The 22,208-nt window shown below is 47.1% G+C and overlaps 1 protein-coding gene and 2 long non-coding RNA genes across 33 annotated transcripts in view; 2 read left to right on the top strand and 1 right to left on the bottom strand.

Annotated features, from left to right (window-relative positions):
- The window catches only part of RAPGEF1 (Rap guanine nucleotide exchange factor 1), a 159,078-nt gene that overhangs the window by 78,896 nt on the left and 57,974 nt on the right, over window positions 1-22,208 (bottom strand). The window lies entirely within an intron of this gene.
- Window positions 5,661-9,656, top strand: LOC144335031 (uncharacterized). Its single transcript, XR_013405411.1, has 2 exons — window positions 5,661-5,930; window positions 9,103-9,656. It is a non-coding gene; the product is annotated as an uncharacterized LOC144335031 (long non-coding RNA).
- On the top strand, window positions 12,414-15,218 carry LOC144335033 (uncharacterized). The gene is made up of 2 exons (XR_013405413.1): window positions 12,414-12,698; window positions 13,302-15,218. It is a non-coding gene; the product is annotated as an uncharacterized LOC144335033 (long non-coding RNA).

Here is a 22,208-nt window from a genome sequence, read left to right as displayed (position 1 = left end):
ATGTATTGTATGGTTCCATTCATTTGAAATGTCCAGAATAGGCAAATCCATAGAGACAGAAAGTAGACTGGTGGTTGCCTAAGACTGGATGGGGCCGAGAGATGGAGAGGGCTGCTGTGATCAGTATGGAGTTTTTTCTCCTGGTGTACAAAAGTATTCTAAAATTAGAATCTGGTGATGGTTGTAGGCCCAATGAATTACAAGGAAAAAAAAAAAAAAAGAACTGTACCCTTTTTGAATGAATTGTATGATATGTGAATTAAATATCAATAAAGCTATTTTTTTTAAAAAGCCCACTGGCAGTCTTCCTTCATCTCAGCATTATTACAACCTGTTCCAGTGTCTGAAAACATCTTATTAATTGATTTATTTACACCTGTCTCCTCACAAGAATGCAAGTTTGGATGGGCGCGGTGGTTCATGCCTGTAATTCCAGCACTTTGGGAGGCTGGGGCGGGAGGATCACTTGAGCCCAGGAGTTGGAGCCTAGGCAATAGAGTGAGACTTTGTCTACCTATTAGCTGGGCATGGTGGTGCACCTACAAAATATTAGCTGGGCATGGTGGTGCACACCTGTAGTCCCAGCTACTCAGGAGGCTGAGGTGGGAGGACTGCTTGAGCCCAGGAGTTAGAGGCTACAGTGAGCACTGCACTCCAGCCTGGGCAACAGAGCGAGACCCTGCCTCAAAAAAATTAAGGCTCAGGGGACAAGTTCCCTGAGGACTGCACCTGTCTTGTTCATGCCTGTTTTCCCAGCGCTGACACGGTAGTTGGTCCACAGAAGATAATCAGTAAACACACATTCAACAAATGAAGAAATCAACCAACAACAAAAATATCCCAGGAAGAAGATTGCTTCTTTAGTAACAGCAGAAAATACTTGAAATTGGCTGAAAATTAAGGAAGAAAACCCTGTGCTACGCAATGGAAAAATAAATACCTGTAGTTTTAAAAATAAAAAGAACTCCCTCTGTCAAGTTTTTCCAGCAATTTAGTACAACCAAACAAAACAAAACAACCCTCTGAATAAACAGCACAGCACCTTGCACTACACAGCTCTCACGGTGTCTACTATTGCTGCATGTGACTTAACAAGGCCGAAGTTCAATTCCTTTGTTAAAGACCTTCCAGGTGGCCAGGCAGGATCAGATAAACTATCTACACTTTGCAAATTACCTAGGCACACATGGTGCTCTGGACCAAAAGAAAAGCCAGGGCCTGACCCGCATTCACATGTGGTCAAACCAAACAGCTTCACAGCTGTGTGCTGGCCAGAGCTGCAGAAAGCCCTTCTTAGTCCCCAGATGGGAACACAAGTCAACAGGAAGCTGCTGCACCTGGCTAGCTCACCTGGAACAGCTCAACAGGGTCAGGAGGCTCTCAACACCAGCCCTCATATGTTAGCAGTCATCCCTGGCATTCAAGTGAACTGGGATGGTGCTACTTGTCCCGCTCCCCTGTGTCCTGCCTCTTCTCTCTCTCTCACCCAAGCAGGGTGGATCCCATTTACAGTTTATAATTCCTTCTTTATACTTCAACATGGATGGGAACAGTCTAATCCTTCATGTGATGCTTAAGAGGGTGTGCACTGTTAGCCGGGCCTGTTGGTACATGCCGGCAGTCCCAGCTACGTGGGAGGCTGAGGCAGGAGGATTGCTTGAGTCCAGGATTTTAGCACTGTAGTATGCTATCATCGTGCCTATGAACAGCCACTGGATGCTAGCCTGGGCAACATAGCAAGAACCCATCTCTTTTAAAGGGGGGTATGCACTGGAGTCAGAATGCTTGCATTAAAATACTTAGATATCATCTCTAAATCTTTCCCTTTTTTTTTTTGGAAAATGAGTGAGATAACATCATATTTCTTGAGATGGCTGATGTGATGTGATGTGATGTAGATTAAATGAGATATTTACTGTGAATAATGCAATAAGGTATTTCACAAAATGCCTGACACAAGGCACCTGCTCAACACGAGGAGCGTGGATGCATAGCAAGGTCGATCGATTCTGAATTCTTATTTCCCAGTTGCTTCCAGATCTTCATCCAGTTAATCGGCAACACTGAACATTTAACTCACTATCCTAAGTAAATGAGGACCTTATAAATGCCCACTCTTCTCTTCCTTTGGCACTGAACCAGAAGTCTCAATCTGGCCTTTAGCCTATTAGTCTATTTCCCTCTTTGGTTTAACCTGCCTCCCTGCATATGGATCCTATTGCTGTCCCTACCCCATGTCTTCTGAGGACGGCCCCACGGCGTCCCTAAAAGACACAGCCTCTTCCCTCACCAGGCAAGTTTCCAAGTCAGATGGGCTGTCAGAGCAGTTTCCTAATCCATGCCACTTCTACCCTGTTAAGTAAGACTGAAAGCAGGGAAAACAGACACAAATGGAGAAGTCTGGGCAGGATGCATGGGTTCTCTGGTGGTCAAAGATCTTCAGGCTGGGTGAGCCAACTTCCGCTTTCTCCACCGTCTACTGCCCTGAGTTGCTGTTCAGGCAGGCACGGGGCTGAGGAGGTGGCAAGATTCACAACTACGCCATCATGACCAGGGCGGAACTGGGGTTGACAAGTGAGGTGTGGCATTCGATCACCAAAAACCCTCTCAGGTTCCAGCAAGGGCAGGGACCAACCAAGTGCACCTCTGCCCATGAGCTGTTGACAGAACTCAGGAGGGCTATTATTGCACTCACAATTCTCGTCTGCTTTGGGCACAGCTGGGAAACCATGTCAGCACCTAAAGATAGTGCAATGCCTACCAATAAATCTCCCTCTTCAGGGTATCTGCCTCGGAAGAGTCAGCTCTAGCACAAGAAGTCATAAATCAGGCAGAGAGGAGAGATTCTTTCAAATGACAACCAACCTTCTCAACGCTGGAAATCGAGGACAGCACTAACTAGGACAGAATGCTTGTCACATTCTCCTTGAAACCTTGGGTTTGCAGCATAGGCTTCAGGTGATTTTCAAGGTCATTCACACTATGCCTTTGAGTGCTGAGGAGGTACTATAATGCCTTGCAACAGCAGGGTGGGGAGGAAACGACAGGTGCCCTCGCATGAACACTGTTGCAAGGGCAATCTTGCCAACGGCTCCAGACAGATGGACGGACAGACAGACAGGCACTCTCCCTGCCCCTGTCTCATGCATGTCAATCATCTGGGATGGAGGGCGACGTGAAGGGAGTGTTCCCACATGACTGCTACATCTCAGGCAGTGCCACTGACCACTCTCTTGCTATTTCCCCGCTTTTCACACTTAGGAAGTTACACTGTCGATTTCGTATATGCCTCTTTTTAGTAATTTGCTAGAACTGAAGTTAAAACAAAAAATTTAAAGATTTTATACAAATATATACATACAAGTTATACAGAATGAATCAAATCCAGGCACCCACCATCTGGCCTATCAAACAGAACCTTCTGTAGCGATGGAGGCAGCCGGTACCTGAACTGTCTAACACGACAGGCACTAGTGGCTACTGAGGCCTGCTTGTGGCTGCTGTGGCTGAGGCACTGAACTGTGAGTTAACTGTGTAATTTAAACAGCCCCTGGGGCTGGTGACTGGCACACTGGATAGTGCAGCTCGAGAAGCAAATGGATTCCACTGGTGCCGCCACGCGCTCCTCTGCAGCCACGCCTCTTCCCTACGGGCAGCCCGACTCTAACTTTCAGACGTATCATCCCTTACTTTTCCGGATAGTTTATATCGACACACACACTTTAACTTATAAGTCTGTGAACTTTACAGAAGTGATGGCATATTGTAAAGATTCTCACGCTCTTGCTTTTTCCGCAACAGCAGGCCTCGCACTCAGGCATGCTGGGGTATGTCAGTGCTTTCGTTTTCAATGCTGAGAAATTCTGTAGATTCCATAAGCCCAGCTTCATCTATCTGCTCTCCTGTCAGTGGACACTGGGTTGCTTCCAGCATTTTTGCTTTCACAAACAATGCTGCTCACACATGTCTCCTGGAACACATGCCAAGAGGCCTCTAACAGCAGAATGGCTGGACTGTAGGGCATATGTCACATTGATTCTTACAGATATTGCAAAACGATTCTCCCAAGTGGCTCTCCCACGTTACAGTCCCACCAGCAAGGTTAGGAGAGTCCTAGTTGCTCCATATTCCTCCCGACACCTGGGGTTGCCAGACATGCACACTTTCCCACATGGCCATGTCTAAGAAAGGACACGAAAGTCCTCCTTCACCTGGAAATGCCACATGCTGGTTTATTTTATTGTGATCTATCCAATCTGTGAGAGGAACTTGAAATTCACCTGAATGTAAGAACAGAAAGCCTCAGACATTTAGCCTCCATGTGACATTTACCCTGAGGTCAGAGACTCCCAATGACTAATCTGCTAGTCATTCCTTCAAGAGGAAGGGTGGCTTATATGAGCTCACAACCAATTTCTGTATAAATGACTGTGATGTTAACAACAGCAGCCACTTTCCTGGGCAACCATCGCGGGCCACAGATCTGGCTGTCGGATGAAAGTCCTTCTCCATCGAGAGAGAAAGAGGATGGGCTGGAGGAGAGGATCATGTCTCAACAGAAACCCAAGCAGAATAAAAAGACACCAAAGCCCAACCCAATGTCTTCCAAAGTGGTCTGCCAGATGCCAATATGCCAATATTTCATTGTTAAATTTTTAACTTGCCGTGCGGCCAGGCTTAACAATCGTCTCTGCCTGTTGCTGACAAATGTGGCTATCAACTGGCCTTCTTTCTGTGTCACTTGTAGCAGCAGCTGGGATCCCAATTTAGCAGTGGTTTCTGTCTCAGCTTAATCTCTCACCAGGGATGGCGGGGAGTCTCTAAACATCACAAAGTCAAGGGCAAGGTGGACAACTTTGAGGCAGCCAATCTTGAGAAATGCTGTGACTGTGAATTCCTCATTCCCTGTCTTCTACTGGGCTCAGAAGTAGAGCACTGGGAAGGATTTAGAGATCACTTACTTAATCCACATTCCCTTTTCCAAATGCATAAAAAGGACAAACGGAATGGAGGCGTGATTGAGGACATTAGGAAGGGCTTTTTTAAAGATGAGGATTTCAGATTTTTTAACAGTCTTTTCACTTGTCTAGGATTTTGTGCACTGCAAGGTAAAGATGGAGACAGAGGGCTGTGGGCATGGCAGGCAGCACAGCTGAAGTCTGTGGCTTTTTTTTTTTTTAAATTATTAATTTATTTATCTTGAGACCAGGTTATGAGACTGGCTAATTTTTGTATTTTCAGTAGAGACAGGGTTTCGCCATGTTGCCTAGCTTGGTCTCGAACTCCTGGACTCAAGGGATCCTCCTGTCTCAGCCTCCCAAAATGCTGGGACTACAGGCATGAGCCATCACGCCAGGCCTGTGTGTCTTTGTTTTCACTTGAGCTTGGCCACTAACCTGGGAAAACTTTTCACCCAAGACTCCGGTTCCTCATCCAGAGGAAAGCCATAGCCACAGACCTAGCTCCTCCTCCTCAGGTAATTGTGCGGATTAAATGTGACCTGTGTGTAAAGCATGTAGCCAAGGACCTGATATATAGAAATACTTACTACATGGCAGCTATTATTGTCATGTGATAACCTTGTCAGGTCTCTGCCAACACTTAAAAAGGCAAAAGCTAAAAATAACCCCAGTCTAGTCGAGCCAAAACCAACCTAGAATTATATTTTTCTTTTTTTTTTTTTTTTGATACGGAGTCTCGCTTTGTTGCCCAGGCTGGAGTGCAGTGGCCGGGTCTCGGATCACTGCAAGCTCCACCTCCTGGGTTCACCCCATTCTCCTGCCTCAGCCTCCCAAGTAGCTGGGACTACAGGCGCCCATCACCACGCCCAGCTAATTTTTTGTATTTTTAGTGGAGATGGGGTTTCACCGTGTTAATCAGGATGGTCTCAATCTCCTGACTTCGTGATCTGCCCGCCTCGGCCTCCCAAAGTGCTGGGATTACAGGCATGAGGCACTGCGCCCTGCCTGGAGTTATATTTTTCTAACAACTTTCACATCGAAAGATCCTCTGTCTTACTTAATATAGAACTATTCCTGTTAAAACAGAGGGAAAACAGTATTTGAAGTTTTGCAATTCCAAAGACTCTTTTGTCATGAAAATCCATTCCTACTACCCAATTGTTCAGGAAGTCTACTGGATAACTATGACACTGCTAATGGGAATACTAAGCCTATCTTTTAAAAAAATTTTCAAACAATCTCATTATAAAAAGCCAAGCACTGTAAAAATATATAACGTAGAAGGTAAAAATTTCTCATAACTCCACATACAGCAGAACTCTTTTTCATTTTTTTTTTTTTTTAAACAACAAGCCATTGTGGGCATTTTCCCATGTGAGAGCAGTTAATGGCTGCATGATGCTCTGCTGGACGGCGACCACAGTGTATTTATGCAGTCAGGGCCCTGACTGAATAGATTCTAACTTCTCTCTTCAAACAATGCTGCGTTGATGAACACCCTCATGCTGGCCTGTCTGCGCCCTTGTGTGGTGAGACAGCATCCCAGGGATGGAGTGGTTCGGTCACGGAGGACAGGCATGGGAAGCTGGATGCGATACGGTCAAACTGCCCGGCACTGAGCTGAATGCGGCCAGCACTGCCTGCCCCAGAGTGGGGCCCTGGATGGCGGCAGAAGGGGTGAGGAGGGATTCTGAGCCCTGGGGCCTTGCTGCCTATGCAGGAAACCAGGCTTCACCTTGGATTTGGGTTAAGATCTGACAGAGTCACCCTTTTCATTTTACTTGCGTTAACTAGTAAGCACTACAAAGAGATTGAGAATTGGACACCTCACAAAAGGCAATATTCAAACGGCCAATAAACATACAACACGGGGCTCATCAGGAAGCAGTACATCAAAACCACAGAGCTACCACCACGAACATGCCTGAATGGATAAAAAGAAAAAACAGGGAACACTGTCGGTGAGGATGAAGAGAAGGGGGACTCTCTACCCTGCTGACTGACAGCCACCCACTTCCTCTCCAGCCCAATAACTCCACTCCAAAGAATGCCTATGTGAGTTCACCATCAGACACGTACCTGAATATCACAGCAGCACTCGGCGAATGCCTGTCCACAGCAGGACGGGTGAACTGTGGCACCTTCGCACAGTGGAATACCATGCAATCTACACCCGTGACGGGGGCGGTTCTCATGAGTGTAGTGAGAAGCCAGATTCAAAAGAGTACATTTTATACGATTCCATTTATATAAACACAAAAACAGACAAAATTAATCTATTATTTGGGGATTCAAGATAGTGGTTATGCTCAGGGAGTGGGGGTGGTTAACTGGCAGGTGACATGAGGCAGTGGGTTCCTGAGGTGACGGTTACGGCCTGTTTCTTGATCTGGGGGTTGGTTGTACCAGTGTGTTCAACTTGTGAAAATCCTGCAAGTTATCTGCATAAGGTATGTGTATATACTTTCTGATGTATAGTTGTATTTTATTTTCCAATAAAAAGGTGAAATAAACTAGATACAAAGGTCTAAGATTCTTCTGAAAAACAGCCCACATGATTTTTTTTTTTCTTTTTTTTTTTTTTTAGACAGAGTCTCGCTCTGTCGCCCAGGCTGGAGAGCAGTGGCGTGATCTCGGCTCACTGCAGACTCTATCCCCCGGGGTTCATGCCATTCTCCTGCCTCAGCCTCCTGAGTAGCTGGGACTACAGGCACCCGCCACCACACCCGGCTAATTTTTTTTTTTGTATTTTTAGTTGAGACGGGGTTTCACCGTGTTAGCCAGGATGGTCTCAATCTCCTGACCTCGTGATCCACCTGCCTCAGCCTCCCAGAGTGCTGGGATTACAGGCGTGAGCCACTGCGCCCGGCCCCACATGATTTTTACATGGGTCAGATTAACAATTGCAAAGTTCATTTACAAGTTAAGGAAATTCCATTCCCTAAAACAAACAAATGTATTTACCCATGAATATCTTCCCTAAGAACTCTGAATTTACGATCTCAGGAAGAGCCTGTGAATATCTCAGGAAATTTTTGTTTCATCTTTTAAAAAATAACAAAAGATAACACCTACATAAATGTATACATTCTGAGGATCTTAAATCACCAGTAAATAAACATTTTCCAATCTCTTCTCCCTTATTGTGTGAAAAATTCTAGGAACTTAATGTAAGTACAATTGAATCCTATAATTTTCTATGTTTAACCAAGATTGAATCAATATATTTTTAATAATAGTATCTATTTCATGAGGTTAGCCTAAGAATTAAAACCAAAACTCATTCAATGACTTTTTAGGCATCTCATCTGTGCCTTACATCAGCAGTGGGGCCCCACCCACCAGGCCTGCTCACACACTGCACCAGCCATTCTCTCCTCTCCCCACCACTAGGTTTCCTTCTGCTGTGCGTCACTTCACGTATGCACATACGCATGGTAGATCTCCCCCATCTTAAAAACCCAAGTCCTTAAGCCCACCTTCTCCTCCAGCTACTCCCACATTTGTTTCTCTAAATAGCAAAACCACTTGAAAGACTTGCCTATATGCTGTCTACAGTTCCCTTCCTCTTATCCTTTATTTTCCCCCAACATTGTTTTTTTTTTTTTTTTTTGAGATAGGGTCTTCCTCTGTTGCCCAGACTGGAGTACAGTGGTATGATCCCAGCTCACTGTAGCTATGACCTCTGGGGCTCATGTGATTCTCCTGAGGAGCTGGGACTACAGACATGTGCCACTATGCCTGGCTAATTTTTTTTTTTTTTTTTTTTTTACATGGAGTCTCACTCTGTTACCAAGGCTGGAGTGCAGTGGCATGATCTAAGCTCACTGCCTTCCTGGTTCAAGTGATTCTCCTGCCTCAGCCTCCTGAGTAGCTGGGATTACAAGCATGCACCACCATGCCTGGCTAATTTTTTTGTATTTTTAGTAGAGACAGGGTTTCACCATTTCGGCAAACCTGGTCTCGAACTCCTGACCTCAAGTGATCTGCCTGTCTCGGCCTCCCAAAGTGCTAGGATTACAGGCGTGAGCTACCACACCTGGCTAAATTTTGTTCGTTCTGTAGAGATGGGGTCTATGTTGTCTAGGCTGGTCTCGAGCTCCTGGGCTCAAGTGATCCTCTTGCCTCTGCCTCCCATAAGTGCTGAGATTATAGGTGTGAGCCTCGATGCCTGGTTCCAACGTCGTATTTTGGGGAAAAAAAAAATTAAACCTATTGATGTGCTGAAAGAATATTATGAAGCAAACGTCCACACACCCTTCACCTAGATTCACCAACTGTTAACATTCTGTCATGCTCGCTTTCCCTCCCTTTTCATTCTCTCACAGATACACACATGCAAATTTATTTTTCATCAAAGCAACTTAAAGTTGCACACGTTATAACACATCTCTAAATACTACCAGCTGTCTCTCTCCTAGGAACAAGGACATTCTCCTACATAAATAACATAATAACATTATCATACCCAAGATATTTAACACTGACATTAATATTTGCTCCATAAGCAAATTTCTCTAATTATGTTCTCTGTAGCTTTTTTTTTTTTTCCAATCCAAGACCCAATTAAGGAGCACACATTGCATCTGGCTGTCACGTCTCTCCAATTTCCCTTATCTAGTCTGGAGGCAGGAGGGAGGGGACTGGCTTTTGGACGTTGACATATTTTGAAAAGTGCCTGCTGGTTGTCTTGGAGGAGGTCCCCCGTAGGTTGGACCTGCCTGTTCCCTGTCATGAGATTTAGGTAATATATGTTCGGTAAACATAGTTCCTGGGTGGTATGTGCTTTCTACTGTATTATATCAGTTACTGATAACGCTAAGTTCGATCACTTGGTCAAGGTGGTATCTGCCAAATTTGTCCACTGCAATGACATAGTTTCTCTTTTGTAACTAATAAGTAATCTGTACTGCGATTTGAGATTTTAAGCATCTTGTTCCCTAACAAATTTTCACTGAGATAGTTTGGCATCCACTGATGTTCCTTATGTGAATCTATATTTTACTAGTGGTTACACATTGGTGATTTTTAATTATTCCTCGGCATTTATTGGCTGGCATTCCTTTATAAGTAACAGACCCCCACCCCTCACTTTTTTTGGTATCACTATGGACTTGGATGTTCATTTATTATTCAGTACGTTAGAATCCATTATAATCATGCCCTTTGATGTTCAAACTTCCAAACTTGGCCAGAGGGAGCCCTTTTAACCCATCTCCAGTGTTACTGAGGAGGCTCCATCAATCTTTGAACACTTCTTTGGTTTTTGATGCAAAAGAAGCTCCAGAATCACCTTGTACCTTCCCTACCCCATTTCTCAAGGAAATCAGCGTGGAATCTGCCCCTTCTTTAATGTGCCCTAGCTCCTTTTGGTGGGGAGTGGTATTTAGAAACCAAGATCTGGGCATCAGATGTGCTCATTGCCACTGGGATGTCACTGTTCTATGTCCTTTCAGTGGACACAGCTAGGAGAGAAATACATACATATATTTAATGTAAATACATATAATTAAACATGAGTGTGTATACATATATATTTTTTTTAATTAGAAGTTAATACTGTTATTTCTTATTGCAAGCCAACACCACTGGGTTCTTCCTCCTTCCTTGATTCCATATTTGCAGCCCCCTTCCACGACAGTGAGAACCCTGGTTTCTAACATCATCAATCTACTCATCTGCTTTATCCTACAATAAACACACAATTTCTTCAGAATTGCTACAGCAATATCATTATCAACAACCACTAAAGGTAAAAGTTCAAGATTTCTTAGCAATTCTTTTAGTCCTTAGAATATATCCTGTGACGGGCATACAACAAGTACTGTGTTCAAAAAGATACTCTAATTCTTTTTTCTGTGTGGGTTACATTATCATTTAATATACAGTTAGGTTTGTTTTTACTGATATTCAATTTCAGGATTTTTTTTTGAATTTGTAAAACATTTATAGAGTTCAAAAGTTAAAAAACTACATAACTTCTGGTTTATCCCTCATTTATACAGAAATAAGTAGTATATCCATCCTTATTTCCTCTTCCTACAAATACCATATTAGACATCCACAGGAGCCTGAATTAGGCAGTTCAAGAGGAGTGAAGGTGCTCGATGAAGGCTAGGGGTATATATCTGGGAGCTGCTGGCATATACACAGTATAGGAAGCTAGGAGGCCAGTGGAGGCCCTCAGGGACATGTGCAGATAGAGAAGAGGGCCAGGTTACTTCATTGTTGGGTGGTCTCTTTACACAACACAAGCTCTTGGTGATTCCCTTGGACATCTGACAGGTGGCTCAAACACAAGTCTAAAGCTGCATCTCTGAAGCTTCCTCCCAAACCTGCTTTGACCACATCTTGGTAAACAGGACATTACACCCTTCCAGCAGCTCAGCTTAAAATCCTTGATTCTTCTCTTTTGCTTGAGTCCATCCTGCAATCCTTTGGCAAATCCTGTGAGTTCTACCCTAATGGTACATTCAGAATCCACCACTTCTCACCACCTGCACCACGGTCAGCCTGGCCAGTGCCATCTTTATTCCTCACCTGGATGACTGCGATGGCTTTCTAACTGTCCCCTGCTCCTTGCCCTCCCCATTCTCAACTCTGCAATCAGAGTAGTCCTTATAAGAGCTAAGTCTGGCTATGTCACCCTTCTGTTTGAAACCCTCTGATGGCGTCTCTTCTCCCTTAGAGAGGCCCTGTGTGATTTGCACCCAACCAACCCCCTCCCCACCTGTGAGAGTAAGCCCTCCATGGTAAGCTGTTTGATGTCCCCCAGATGGGGAGGCCTGACAAGTGCAAAGCCACTATGAGTGGTTGGGTAATGTTGGTCTAATCCTGGCACTCAATACTGGGAAGCTCACTGGGCTCTTAGAACAAGCTGCATCCTTCAAGCAAGGCTTTAGGAATCAAGGTGATATTTGGGTCCCTGTCTATCTACCTTACTGTCTTCTTTCCCAGCTTTCAGAATTCAGGGGAGAGAGAAGGGTTCTACTTAATTAGTCCTTTGAGACCCCAATGAGAGAATCAAATCTCATTCATTTTGGAATCTGGCACTTAGCCCAATAACTGGCACACCATGAAAATAAATAAGTGCTTGTTAGCAAACACACAGATAAAAGAATCAATGAATGAACCCTATAACAACTAACAGCTATGACATTCAATCTACGCCAGAGGGTAATATCAGATCAGAGATGTAGAAAGGATGGTTTATAAGGATTTTTAACGTAATTCTCTAAGTAGTTCTAGCACACGAGTCAGAGACAACTCGATCAGGAACTTTCTTTGGTGGGATGCTTCAGCCTGGGTTACTACTATCTGTTGTTCAAGCTACCTCCAGGGAATAGACAAGAAAGATTATACTGTTCACCCTCCTCCTCTAGGTTCTAAAGCATAATGGACTCTCTGGGCCAGCACTATCCAATAGAAACATAATGTGAACCACATATGTAATTTACTTTTTTTTTTTTTGAGACAGAGTCTCGCTTACTCTGTCCTTCAGGCTGGAGTGTGGCAGCAAGACCTCAGCTCACTGAAACCTCCACTTCTTGGGTTCAAGTGATTCTCCTGCCTCAGTCTCCCAAGTAGCAGGGATTACAGGTGTGCATCCCCACGTCCTGCCTAATTTTTGAATTTTTAGTAGAGGCAGGGTTTCACCATGTTGGCTAGGCTGGTCTCGAACTCCTGACCTCAAGTTACCTGCCCGCCTCAGCCTCCCAAAGTGCTGAGATTACAGGCGTGAGCCACTATGCCCGGCCTTAAAAATATTTTTTAATTAACCCAATTTATCTAAAGTATTATTACAACATGTAATATAAAAACGATTAATGAGCTATTTACCTTCTTTTTCTTTCATATTAATCTGGTGTGGATTTTACACTTCAGCACATCTCAGATGGCACTGGCCACATTTCCAGTGCTGCTGGACTAGACGCACAGCCTGGGCCCTCACCTCCTGTGATGGGGACGGCTGGGACATGAAGCAAAGAGCCTTGGCCTGGTGGGATCTGCCTGCTTCAGGGTGGTGTGCTGAGGTCTTGAAGGTGGCGCTTCCTGTTCGCCTTCAAGGCATTCTTTTTTTGAGACAGAGTCTCGCTCTGTCACCCAGGTGGAGTGCAGTGGCACGAACTCGGCTCACTGCAACCTCCGCCTCCCGGGTTCAAGTGATTCTCCTGCCTCAGCCTCCCTAGTAGCTGGGACTACAGGTGCCCGCCACCACACCTGGCTAATTTTTGTATCTTTAGTAGAGACGGGGTTTCACTATGTTGGTCAGGCTGGTACCAAACTCCTGACCTCCAGTGATCTGCCCGCCTCAGCCTCCCCAAAGTGCTGGGATTACAGGTGTGAGACACTGCGCCTGGCCAAGGCATTCTTATTACCACTCAACAGATGAGACCGAGTCACTGGTGGCTTCCTGCTCGCCTTGGGCAGGGCTCAGGGCAGCACTGGAGTCCCAGGCTATGGAGCCCTCCCACACCCTTTTCCTACACGGAGGTACTGCCCCATTTCCTCCTCCACGGTACCTGGTACAGCGAAACAGAGCTTGCTGGGTGATGGCATCAAGAAATGTCACTGTACAAGGCCTGGAGATGGAATGCATGGAAAAAGAGGCAGTCTTCTATTGTTTCAAGAGAAGAAATCCCTACGATCATAGCTTCGCAACAACACAGACTGATTTTTTCTGAAGGCAAGGACCATGGTCATTCAAGGGGGAACTACCGCCATGTCCTATGGCTATGATACGGGGCAAACAGGAGCGGCACTCATCTCTGCACGTGGGCTAGGGCAGCCTATCCACGTAGTCCCACTCCACCCACGTCTCAGATGGAAGGAAAGGGGCCTCATCTTGTGTGATGTTGAGTCAGTTGGCCTCCCTGGGGCTTGCTTTTCTCTGCTGTGAAATGGGAGTAGTGATCTTTACCTCACTGGGCCGCTGGGAGGATGTCATACAGTACTGCACACACAGTCACTTAGCCCAGTCCTGGCACTTAGTTAACATTCATAAATGTCATCTGCGGCCACCGGACGGTTCAAAGATATACTCCTTTTTGGGATAAATGCCACCATCTTTAGTGGACAGCTGTTATTTCTTAACACAACTGGCTTTAAAAATAGAGAAAAATTCCAATAACTTAAGCATCTCCTAGGATTTAAACAGAACCCACAGCCCCTGTCAGGTAAACTTTTCCGTGTGAACAAAGCATGGAGATGATGTCCTGGGAGCCCCTCCCCGACCTGCCAGAGACGTGAAGAGAATTCCCAGGCTCACTCCCCTTACAAACCACAGACGCAGCTCGAGGGGATGGAAGGGAAGCCTCTGAGACTCAGAGCGGCTTCCCTCCTGGAGCCCCATCAAGTGGTTAAATCAGCAGCGGCTGTTTTTAAACTTCCCCCTCAGAAATTTTTTAATTAGATGCTAAAATTTAGATTTTTAAAAAACTTACAATTTTAGAAATCCCCTTAGAAGCCAGGAGTGGGGGTTCTAATATGTGGGGAGCTCTTGGTATATGCCTGGTCCTCATGCTAACATCAGAGGGGAGGTATTCTTATTACCACTAAACAGATGAGGAGACTGAGTCACACGGGAGTCATGGACCTTGGCCAAAGTCACGGGGTTAAGTTTAAACCTTCCCTCCCCTCCCATTTTCATAGACAAGGTGACTGCAGCCCTAGCAGGTGTCCTGAACCACTCAAGGTGGCCTGTCCCCACGGTGGCCTACTCCCAAGGAAGCGTTTCTTTTCCATTACTGTTAGGCATTGACCTACAGATTAAAACCACAGACTTCATAGGCTTCCTGAGATGTGAATTAGTCATTTCTCAGCTTTATTTTCAGAGGCAAAACGAAAAAAAGGGTGATGGTAAAATAGCAGTTTATTCTGAGTAAACCACAGAGCAGAGGCCAGGGCACATCTCATCACCTGGAGACAGAGCCTCCCCCGGCCTCCGTCTTTTAGGTGGAGTAGTTTGGGGCAGTCTCCGTGGCTCAGAGGAACTGCCTGTTGGGACGGCTGCCAGCCTAGGAGGGGCAGGTGGAGGCAGCATGCCATCTCAGCACTCCAACAGTACTCGGCCGGGGCTGCAGCCTCCTGCTCTCCAGCGCAGTGCCACCAGCAAAGCAGCCAGTCTGGGGGCAGGAAGGCCTGTCTAGCTGGGGCTGGGTCATGGTGATGGAGCCCCATGGGCCTGCGGGCAGGAGGTGGCAGCGACGGCCCCCACCTCTGCTGCGCTAGCCCTGCTCAGAGACTCTGAGAACTCACAGTTTGTCAGGCCACCCTCTGGGCCTCCAGAGGAAAAACAGCATTTTCGTTTGTCAATGAGCACATACTTATGTATTTATCTCCCAGACAACAGGGGAAGGAGCTGGCAGCCACAATCCCTAGCAGCCTGGGACACTGCAGAAGGAGCTCATGGGCAGAGAAAGAAGACAGTGAAGGGACAGGAGTCACCTGAAAAGTCCTTCCCTGTCACCTTAGGGAAGCAGACTGCACTGGATAGTGCAGGTCAGGCACGGCCCGGCATTCTCACTCAACCACCCCTTCACTATGTAAACGTTTACATGCTGAGCACTCGCAAGGTGCCAGGGTCAGGAGGAGGCCCAGTTTACCACCCAGGCCCCTTGCCCCCGAACAAGGGCAGTCCAGGCTCCTTCCTCCAAACTGGCGGAGAAAGTGTCAACTCGCCTCCCTCAGCCCTTTCTCCTCCTCACGCAACCATTCTGACATGACACCCAAGTATACAGAGAGCCGCGATGGAAGAGCATACCACGGTGCTACTGATACCAGCTGACTCTTACTCCGGAGTTACTAGCCTAACCCCTATGGGAGGCTCCTGAGGGCCCCTGAGGTTCTGGGAAAGTTGGAGGTCCTGCTGGTTTAGGCACCGCCAGAATTTCATCGGTTTAGAGCCTAAAATTCAATCCACTTCATTTCCAGTCAAATATATTGGCCCCCACTATGTATAGGGAGTTGTATCAGGTGCTGAGCAACACAAGGCCCTGCCCACGTGGAGCTGGTGGTGATGACAATGGCCACACAGCAATGACTAGGACCACTTCTTGTGCAGCGAGCAGCCAGCACCCCTGCAGGCACTGAACAGGCCTCATCTCACTGAAGCCTCGAAGTGACCCTCCAATACAGGTACCACTGTCTTCACGTCACAGACAGGGAGAGTGAGGCTGAGGAGTAAGTGACAGACCCTGGATTTGAATCAGTTCTGCTTCACACACCAGCCACACGGTCTCCTAGTTTAGTAGAGAGAGGAGTCAGTAAGTACCCTAAGGATGGTTCAAACAAAGCAGAAGCCAAGTTCAGAGGAAAGAGGGCTCACATCTGCTCTCGTCCCTGGAAGACTTTTTTCATTTCCTCTGGGTCAGTGTTCCACTTAAGTCAGCGCCCACTCAGCGTGGGACGCTGGGCTCGGCTAGGATCACCACCATCCTGTCCCCACCCTGGCTTCCAACGCAGATGCCACGACCTTGGTGTAGATTCCTCTTCCCCCTCTTTTGAAGCCAAAGACTAGCAAATCAGCTGTTTATTAAGTGTGTTCACAACCTTGGTCACCAGGGGAGTAAGTCACCGTAGGAGTAGAAGAAAAGACTTTCTGAAGCCAGGACTGCTTGTAAAAGTGAATTACACCCTTCTGGAAAAGCCCAGGACCAAGATGGCTCGCTCACAGCAGGCACACATCAAAGGCCTCCTGGCTGTGCTAGCACCTCGGCTAAAACTACTCTCAGCGCAAACCCTCGGGACAGTCTCCCAGCCTCAAGGAAGACGCCAAAGTTATACACTGGCTCTCTCGACTTGGGAGGTGGGATTATGGGTGCAACCAAGACACTACTTTTAAACAACCCCAAAAATAATGGGTTGGGGAAGAACATATATTTCAGTGATGCCTGGAATTGCCAACATTTGTCTAGAAAGCGGGGAGGGGACCTTCCTAAATCAGAAAGTCCTCCCTTTCTCACTGCCTTTATGCCTTAGCAGTCTGTATCAGTTACAAAACGGCCTCGCCAGACTGATTAAAAAGGCTCCCCAACCAAGTGTTTTTAAAAGATAGCCATCCCTCTTCCCTGGATCTTGGACTCAGTCAAACAGCATTCCTCTAACTCCCTCCAAATTACCTCTCTCATTTAACACTCTCTAAACCCCACACCATTTGGGGAATGCCCTTAGGAAAAACCAGGGGCAACCCAACTTCAAAAACTCAGTTGCTTTATTCTAGAATCCTCAGAGCAGGAAACTGATGGTTTTTCAAGAAGGAATCTCATTTTTCATTGCTCTCCCTCAGCAGCTGTAGCCTGTAAGTCTCCTGGAGTTGAAGTTCTATTTTAAAGGCCCAAATCCTCCACAGGAGGCAGCCTCCTGCCGTCTGTCTGAAGGCCTACATCTCAGCCCGCCAGGGAGGAGGCATGGGCCACACGGCGGAGAGGCAGGTAAAGCAGAGATCTGTTTTTTCCAAGTCAGTTGCTGGAATCAGCACACACCTTCCTGTTGAAAGAAAGTTAAAAACCAAGTCCCAGTTCCGGGCCCGCCCGCAAGACTGGGGTTGCAATGTGGCTGAGTGCCTCCAACCAGCCCGACAAAGCGGGGTTCCGGGGGCACAGGAATGCAGGCTCTGCACTCAGGTGGTCTATAAGCTGACAAGGAAGTCAAGCCACCAACCCAGGGCTATGGCACACTGTGGGGTGAGTCAAATGCTGGGGACATATGGGGTCACTTTGTGAGAGATTCAGGAAAAGTTCATGAACGGAGGCCCTAGAACTGAGACTGGCAGATGGCGCAGGATCTGGCTGTGGTAAGTGCAGGGCAGTTGAGCTGGGGGAGAACAGGTGCCCTGGAGAGTTGTGGGAACTGGTCCTGGCCACTTGAGGGGTGGATTTGTGGATTACTCCCAATGCTGATGCTTACTATGCACAACCCAGTTAGCGCTTCCCAAAATCAATGTCATAGATGAAAACATGAAACAGAAAATCTCGGAGGCCGTGCATGTATTAAGGCTAATATCGTTTCATGAAACTTACTTCAATCACAACCAACTTGAAACACTTGAAGACCCTTCTCCCTGGAGTGTGGGGTGCAGAAACCCCCTCACTGGGCCAACAGGTGCTGCTGTAGGTTAGGGGTCATGTACGGTGGTCAAGACCGCAAACCTAGCCCTTAGCCAAAAGTTGCCAAGACGCTGGTTGGCTTCCCCTCCTGATCCTGGAACTAAGCCTGGAACAGGTGCAAAGGCACAGGTGGGCATTTCAGAGAAGGAGTAGCAGCTAAGGCAGAGGCTAATAACCTTTCTGACCTGGTAAGAAACGTATTTTATATTACAACCAAGTACACAAAATACGTCAAAAATCTAAAGATTTAAATTCTATCTTACTTTTTCACTACTTGCGATTTCAATGAATCAATCTAAGGCAACACTGTGTCTTCATCCTTCGTTCAGCTGAGAAGAGAAGGGGCTGGGCATCAGATGACGGCATCAGCGTCACATGGGAGGGGGTCCGGATGCCAGCTCTTTAGCCCTGGCCCAAATCTAATGAATATGATGAACTGGGGTCTCTGGGCCATCAGATTCCCTGGGGTCCCTGGGAAGGGACCAGGACACTGGGCTTCAACAAGTCCCCCAGGTGGCCCTGCAGCGCTGGAGTGTGAGAAGCACTGTTTCAGAAGACAAAGGTCTGAGGGAACTGGTTGAGCTATTAAGATTTTCCACATCTTGGGCCAAAGACAGGGAGGGGCTGATGGCAAGCCCAGCAGAGCCACATGGGAAGTGACAGGCAGATGGGACCCTTTGACTTCGACAGCAGGGGAAGTTCTAATCTCATCTCAGATCAGAACATTCCTCAGGATAAGCCCCTCCTGGTTGGGAAACAAGTCTGTAAATGTTGAACCTGGAAAAGGCCCGTGTAGGGGAAGAGGGGGTGACCACCAGTTCCAGCCACCAAATTCCAACTAAGCCATCACCCCTACCAAAGAAATTTAGCTGAATCAGGCTCTTCTGGTAAAAGGCTCAGAGCACCAGTCAGCCAGTCTCCTAAGCCCTACTGCGTGTGTGGAGTGACAGACATAAGAACCAGGGGGCCAAAGCCACCACTGAGCCCTGCTCTTCCTTCTGCTTCAGGGCTTGCTTGTTTATATTTGGCTGTAGACTTTGTTTAGCACCTACTTTGTGCTGGGAAAATACGTGCTTTTTGCTCTCAAATAACTGCTCTAAGTCAGTGATTCTCAGGAGAGGAGGGAGGTGGGTCAGAATGACCTGGCATCTTCTGAAAAAGTGCACCCAAAAAAAACCATACATGTTCCTATTTGCAATCAGAAGAAAGCAAATCTGAACAAATCTTTTTGTCTCTCTCATAGGAATACAGAGTAGATACAGTGATTTTCAAATCAGAACTCCTAAGAGAGAGGGGCTGAAACATCAGTGTGTCCCAAATCAGGGCTGGGTGAAAAGCCACCATGCCACTTGGCCTGCTAGGAGCAGGCCCAAAAGCTAGAGGTTGGGGTCCCAACTCCACTGCTGACCCTGCCCTGTAGATGAACTGTGTCCTCAGTGGAAAGCAGTATCTTTAAAGTTCTTTGAACACATTCTAAGATGATAACCACCTTTTACATTTAAGATGAACTTAGAATTTTCTAAACAGGTAAACCAATTGGAATCAATTGTAAATCAATGAGAAGGGAAAGGAATTTGCTGAGGACCTTGTGACCCAAAGCACAGGTCCTCTGCAGATGGACAGAAAGCTGGACATTCCTATCAACTCCATCTGTGCAGGGCTACAAAAGCCCCTCCCCCGGCCAACAGAGAGGAAAGGAGGGGCCAGCAGAAAGTCCAGTGGTGTTGAGTCAGAAATTGCCAAGAGCCACCAAGTGACCATGAAGAAAAACAGGCCCTTCATTTTCCGCCAGGTACACGGGGCCCGTCGTGTACTCATCATGGCCTCTGTTTCCTAAAAGACGGTTCCATTCTGCAGCTGGTGTCTGCCAGTCGCCATGTCCTCAGATCTACGGGTCCCTTGATAACAAAAATATGGAACTCGGAGAGCTAGCAGACATGTTCACAAATGCATGACCATCCGTGGACTGAATCTATAAATGGGTCTCTAAACTCTGTAAAAAGCAGAATTATGGGGGCAGAGAGTTATGCACATTTAAAGTATTTTTGGTTCTAACTTTTGCTTTACAAATTGAAGCACCACTGGAGAGCAGGGATTGGGATATATCTAGTTTCTTTATAATAATATTTTCGTATTCTTTGTGGTGGGGGTTGAGAGCAGTGTTTTTAAATTTTTCATCAAAACAAAAATATTAGCACAGAACTATGTGTCCTGAAGCTTGGTTAAAATCCGGGGTGCTTCAAACAGGGCTTGCCGCTTTCAACATTCCTTTCTGAGGGCAATGAAACAACTACGTAAAGACCAGTCTGAAAATGCTGAAATAGTCGGCTTGCAGAGCACGATTTTGCTTTAAAATTCTGCCCTCTTACCCAAAGCAATCAGCCTGACTTGAAAAGGAGCTCAGACCTCTGTGTTATGAACGGGCCCTGGTCCAGTTCCCCAAGGCGTGAGAAGCCACGACTGTGGTCCCTCTCCCTCAGGTGCAAGGAAATCTAGGTCTCCACACTCGGCTCACGAGAAAACTGTTCCCCTGCATCGTTTTGGGCAGCTAGGCCTGGAGCTCTGACTGCTTGGGCCTGGTAGGCATGTGGGGGTGGGAACCGCGGGGTAGAGTCCAGTCTGGTGATGGCCTCCCTGGCACAGCCCACCTGCTCCAGGTCAGACGGCCTTCCCACCATCCCAATCTGAAGAGGGATCTCTAGAAGAGATGCCAATCTGAGCTGGCTGCCTGCTGAGGAAAAGCCTCTGTCCTGTCCCCTACTCCTCAGAGAACAAGAAGCCCTGTGGAGGCGCAGGGAGGGCAGACCTGAAGCATCGCTACTGTGGTCGGGGGACAAGTGCTACACAAGTGAGGCCAAAGACCCCTAACCAAGTCTGGAGAGAGGGGTGCGGATGGCCTCCCCCACAAGGTGAATGCTTCAACCTTGGTCCGGTTCCCCGGAAGCAGACTCCTGGGACGTGCAGGGACGCTGGGGGGTTGTGGAGGAGCAGCTGGGAGGGAGAGAACGGAGAGAAGGCAAGCGTCACAGCCCTTTCCACAGAGGGTGGTGGGGGGGTGGTGGCAACTATGCTTACCACCAGGAGGAAAGTGGCTTAAGCAGAAGCTGGTGAGATTTGCTGCACTTGGCTGGATTTGCACGGTATTTCTGGTGGGGATGAGCACGTCTGGAAGGCCCCAGCCCAGCAAGGTCAGCTGAACGGGGGACCTGACTCAGAGAGGGCAAGAGTCAGGGGCTGGGCGAGGCTGCAGAGGAGGGCTCTGCGGGAGTAGGGAGCCTGGCAGCCTCCTGCGGGTGCTGGGACACGCCGTCCACAGGGTTCACGATGTTTTTCTTCACCAGCCATGAGAAAGGATTATTTCAGAAATCTAAAAATGGTCCCCAACAGGCTGAGAAGCCAAACACCCACTAGCCACCTTCCACTAAGAGATGAACTACCTATGTACTGGTGGTCCTGATGTTTAGATAAAAATGAATTCCCCCAACCCTGTCTTACAGCAAATTGCCACAAGGCAAAATCCAAAGTAAGCACACACTATTATCCTGCCCCCGTATCAGGAAAGCCCCTGAGGAATGAAGGTAGAGAAGAGGAATTTAAGGCAAGGGTTAGGCAGGACCTAGTCTACCTCTTGCTCCTCAAAAGATAGCCTGTAACTTACTGAGAACTTACTATATGCCAGCCCTGACAGGCAGACATTAATTGCCATTTTGCAGATGAAGAAACTAAAGCTCAGAGAAAAGAACTAGGTGCAAAGTCACAGCATGATTGGGAAACAGCCTGAACTCGGACTGCTCAGTTTGACAACAAATTCAGTCTTTTTTTTTTTTTTTTTAAATCTCACTCTGTGGCCCAGGCTGGAGTGCAATGGCATGGCTGCAGCTCACTATAGCCTCGAACTCCTGAGCTCAAGGGATCCTTCCACCTTGGCCTCCCAAAATGCTGGGATTATAGGCTGGCCTCACAGTCTTAATCACGACAATAAAGTGCCTTCCTTAAGTGGAGCCAGTGGCCATGTCTCTTAGAAGGGGGAGGTGGGCACCAACAGTGCAATGGAAGGGATGTAAAAGAAAACCGTGGACAGGAGGCAGCCACAATAACCTCCTTCTGCCCCAACTGAACAGCTTCTGAGGTGGGCATGGGC

This window comes from Macaca mulatta, chromosome 15 (genome assembly GCF_049350105.2).
Source record: "Macaca mulatta isolate MMU2019108-1 chromosome 15, T2T-MMU8v2.0, whole genome shotgun sequence".
NCBI lineage: Eukaryota > Metazoa > Chordata > Mammalia > Primates > Cercopithecidae > Macaca > Macaca mulatta.
This window is presented reverse-complemented; position numbering and strand designations above follow the sequence as displayed.